The sequence below is a fragment of the Cyanistes caeruleus genome, chromosome 6 (genome assembly GCF_971803275.1).
Source record: "Cyanistes caeruleus chromosome 6, bCyaCae1.hap1.1, whole genome shotgun sequence".
NCBI lineage: Eukaryota > Metazoa > Chordata > Aves > Passeriformes > Paridae > Cyanistes > Cyanistes caeruleus.
Window position 1 is genome coordinate 49,365,011 of NC_141706.1, and position 5,076 is coordinate 49,370,086.

The 5,076-nt window shown below is 40.1% G+C and overlaps 1 long non-coding RNA gene across 1 annotated transcript; it reads left to right on the forward strand.

Moving 5' to 3' along the window:
• Positions 1 to 1,348: 1,348 nt before the first annotated feature.
• Positions 1,349 to 4,351, forward strand: LOC111929617 (uncharacterized). The gene is made up of 4 exons (XR_002864779.2): positions 1,349 to 1,555; positions 1,992 to 2,082; positions 3,795 to 3,829; positions 4,280 to 4,351. It is a non-coding gene; the product is annotated as an uncharacterized LOC111929617 (long non-coding RNA).
• The last annotated feature ends 725 nt before the right edge of the window (positions 4,352 to 5,076 follow it).

Consider the following 5,076-nt stretch of genomic DNA (forward strand, 5'->3'; position numbering starts at 1 on the left):
AAGTGTGACAGACAGGAAGCACTCTTCACACCATTTACAGCTGAGAGATGGAGTTCAGCAGATCTCCATCCATGTCTACAGTAATTATATACTGACTTCTAATAGAGTCTCAAAATCCAGGCATTAATATTTAGTTGATAATGCTAGTGCTAAATACACTGGTATCCCTGCTGAGGTGATATTTTTCTTTGTGAACTCCTCAGTTCCAGGGGAACCAGAGATGAAGGATGATAGACAAGGAATACTTACATAGATACTGATATCTCCTGTCATGACAAGCACCAGCCTCAGCTGGAAGGGAATAAACTGCATTAACCAAAGCTTCTCAAGACCAGTAATCATAATGTTTATATGTGGTACTAGCTTCCATAGAGGGATTCAATCAGTTGTTACCTAATAAAAGCCTGCTTGACCCTCACATTGCCTCCATGTTACAGGATTTCAAGCCTGAAAATTCAGCTACATATGCAAGAGGTCATAGAGTTCTCAGAAAGTCTTTATGCCAATGACAAGTCATGCAGGAATTTTCTAAGAAAGCCAGGGGCACAGACATGGAGACAGCTATTTTCTATACCAATAAATTTCTCCAGGGTAGAAAACTAATTTCAGTTGTCAATCCCTTTCTTCTTGCAAAAAGTCTCAGACATGTGTCAAATAGCGTAGAAACCTTGCACAGTCCGCTGCCCTCCATCAGAAGCAAAGCTGAGACTCAGCAAGGTCTGTGAGTTGGAACCCCACAGAGGCTTTCAAACCAGAAGACAGAGGCTTTGAAGCTGTCCACATTCCCTCTTACAGGGATGCTAATTTGGCTTGGAATTATCTTAAAAGTTAAAATAACTAGGGGATTGTCATATGTGATAATATGTGATAATACAGGAAAGAGAATCAGATGTTTTCTGCAGAACTGTGTTAAGGAAACTTTCCTGTCTGACCATCCAGGAGCCCCTCTATCAGTCCCCCTTCCCCACTCAGAGACTTCCATTGCTGGGACTGAAGCCCCTTGACAGCTTGTGGCTCCAGGGACCTGACAGGTGCCCCATTTGACCTCCTACACACCCCACACTCACACAGTCAGACGAGGTTTCCTCACCAGCTCAGCTCTGTTTCTCATAATAGAGTACCAGACTTCTGTATCCTTAAAATAGTTTAATCTTAGTGCAACACCAGAATAACAGCTCCAGCCAGTATGCCCCAGAAACAACCCTGAACAAAGGGCTGGCTACCTGGGCTTTTATATTCTCACAGTTTAAGCCCACAAAAGTCGGTGGTCATTGGCTCCTGCTGTGTCTCTGAGCTTGCCCTCACCTGGCTGCCCACAGACCCCTTTACAAAGGGTCAGCAGCTCAAGGCCCCTTGCCTCGGGCTCTCACTGCTCAGAGCTCAGCCTGCAGCTCACACTGCTACCAGCTACCTGCCCTGAATGGATTCCTCAACTGTTAACATGAAAATTCCAGATACAGCTAATGATGCACCTTAACATTGCAGGAGTTCCTTCACAGATTTCACAGCAGATGTTCTGAAGCTTTCTAGGGTTTATTTTCTCAAAAAATGAGAGGTAGAGCTAGTACTATTTACTTTACAAGCAAAAAGGATGCCCCAGACCAGGGCATCAGGCAAGTTCCTGGTCACAGCTGACTTCCAGTTGAGAAGTCTGTTTGTGTCTTGGGTCCCCAGACCAGACTTCATGGTGAGGAATAGGCTTTGCTATGGTGGGAGCTGTAACTCAGACAGAGACCAAGTTCAAGAGCTTCTACCTGACATTGGCTCCCATGGGTCAGCCCCTGTAAGCCTTCCCCTGGAGCTGTCAGGGAGCCTCTCCCAGTGTCACCAGCTGCACTGCGCCACGGTGGGCTCTGAGCTCAGACAGACAAACCCCATGATGGGAGAGGATTTGCTCAGGGTCCTTTCAGCACCATTGTTTACAGGCAAACATGCTGCTGTTGTCAAGGATTCAGCACTTCCACTAGATCATTTTATCTACCCGATTTCAGCCCACTGCAAATGTGAAGTAAATTACTTGGAAATTGAAGAAGAGTAGGGGATGTGCAAGGAAGGAATAATAGAAGAGTCAACTGAGGAAAGGTAATTTGTTATGACTTGGTAACTTAGTTGTTTGCAGTTATTGGTAGCTTTCATAAAGATTTTTGACTTCCAGAGGGTTAACCGATTTCTATTGTTTCATTGTCTTCTAATGAGGAAGAATGGACAAATGGGGGAGCACTTAATTTTTTCCGATTTTTCCTAATTTTCTAAGTGTTGTGTAATTCAGCTCAGCTACCCAAGACAAAGAAATGTCAACAGATTGCTTTTATTTCATTAAAATCTGCTATTGGAAATAACCTCTGCAGAAGTACATCGTTCTTGGAAAACAATTCAAAATTAGCTGGATGTATTTTATATTTTTCCAGTTCTTCATGCATTGGCTATTACAGCTTCATTCTAGTCACTGGATACAAATTAGTTTAGTGGTCTGATCCAGTGTGAAAGCATGTTTCATTTAAAACAGGAGGAAAAAGAATGGAAGACAAACTAAATGAAATGATTTATTTCAGATGCCCCTAATCCTGGGAAAAAACCAAAAAAACCAAAAAACAAACAATGAAAATATTTAATGAAATAATTTCTCAAAAATGTGCCTCAAATCAGTATTGGATGTGTAGTTTTCAGAATTACAACTTGTAATTTCACTTTTATCCGAAACAAATGTCACAAAATTTCCAACTCCATTATTGCACTGTGCTCTCAGTAATAATGGTATGGTTTAGTCTATGACACATGTTGACCTTTGTAAGTTGCTTACTGCTTTGTTTTTTTCCCTTTTGATTAATTTTAGTAACTATTTTGATAAGTGCTATATATTAGTAGGTACCATGATCCCAGAAGTCAGAGGTCTCTGATTTTTGCCATTTCTGTCACTTGCTTGCTTTGAGATTGAATTCCTCAATGTTTCAATTCCTTCCATTTTTTCTCCTCTAAAATAGGACTGAATTATTTTAAATCTATAGTGATGAAATAATGAATGCTTGCACAGAGATTTGAGAATATAAAGTGCTCTATAAATACCAAGCATTATTTTTACCAGTCTATAATGGAAGAATGCAGTCCTGGAAGGAAACCAACAATGAATTGAAAATGGAGGGATTAAAACTAATGATTTCAGAGGAAAGAGCAAATTTAGCCTGAGACGTGTGTGTCGTATAAACACATTTTTAGAGACCTCACACTACCTTCAAATGTTACCCTGTCACACAAATCCCAACAGAAGTCCAACAATTTTATGCTTCCAAAATAAACAACAAAAAGGTCTCAAAGCATTTGCAGGCCAAAATACATTATAACCTTAATCTGGTCACTGGGAAATGATATGGAGTTCTAAATAAAGCTTTATTTCATTTCATTGTATGGAAAAATCATAAACCTCTAGATCTACATAAAAGAAGGAAATGATGCTTGTACTTGGATGTCTAGTGGCTGAAGATGTCTTGGGTATTTACCACAGTAAGGCTTGCTGCACTAACATCTCAGTTAACACTGCCTAATACATCACACAATTCCAGGTGCATGGACAGTGGAATAACAGCTCCCTCCCCGGTGTCTTCTGTCACAGGGTGTGTGCACCCTGGTACATGTGTTAGTGTGCACTTGACCTGTGGCATCTGTGATGTTTAACAACACTCTGATCGTGGCCAGGCATTCAGGAGGTTACAGTCTGTTTTGCTGTATGGCTTTATGCATATCTACCTCTTTCTCTGTGTCACTTTCTTTTGACATATCTGTTTTTATTTCTTCCTCAGGCGTGCACTAGAGTGGAGCAGGCAATGCCATTATTGTAAGTATTTTTCTTTTGCTTTTTTCATATAGAAGGTGCTCAATTTCAGTCTACTGTGACCTCCACAATAGTTGAATACCAGAATAGATTGTGTTCCAATCATATTTTGTTTTTATAGCTTTATTTTTATTGGGGTTAGCCTGAGACACAGTTTGAGAACTTAAATACAATAGAGTTGCTGATAGTTAAGAAACAATATTTAGAGTTGTGATCCAACTTCTCTACTTATTTGCCACCAAAGTCAGGAACCATAAACTTGTGAAGCACTATCTGAAGTGTTATAAATTTGGAATTCTGTTGCTGTAGAAGTCCAAAACTGATCTAGCTTAAGCAGCTCTGAATAGAGCAGGCCTATATTTATTATTTTCAGTACATAGTGTTGTGGGAGGCAGTTGCTTCCATAATTATCAGGCTCCTGTGCAAATTAAATTTTTGTAATGATTTCTACAGTTTTGAATTACCTACTAGAAGGTTCACTAAAAGACCAGACAGAAGTCTTGGGCTTACAGCAGTGCACTGAACAAATGAAGTATCCTTCCATACACTCTATGTTGTGTAATGGGGTGTCCAAGGCAGCAGCAACTGACTTTATTCAGCAGCAGGGAGAGGTAAATATGTGAGTAAAGGCACACAGCAATGCTCCTCCTAGTGCCATAACATATTATTATGCTTAATTTCATCAACCCGTGGGAAGAAAATCCAGTTCTAGAGGTAATCTGGAGAATTAATCTCAGGTCAAGAAAAAAAGTGCACAAGTTCTAAGTCAGAAAGAGAGGACAGCTCAGGAGAGAGCTGTGGAGTTCCTTAGCTGGAAGTTTGAAAGCAGGCAAATGACAAAGACTGATGGCATCGTGTGAGTAGCAATCATGGAGTGCTGGTTTAGTGGATTAATATACCTGAAACCTTGCTTCTCTTGCTCATCATTTACTCAGATGTTCTTTGAGGAGTGGCTACATGAATGCTGAGAGGGAAAGCATTTACATATGAAAGATTTATTGTAGAAACCTAATTCTATGGAGGAAGGTTATGATTTATATTTCGCAGTCCTTAAAACCTTCCAAAGAGTAGGATTTGACACACATTTGAGTATTTCTTTCTGACTAATCTGGAATTGTTTCCATGATGCCCTCATTTGGCTGTATTTTATCATGATGCATCTGTACACAGCCTAAGTGAGCATAGAGACTTTTGCAGTAAAAACAATAACAGCATGAGAGAAAAAGAGATTTGTAACAACTTGTGATGTC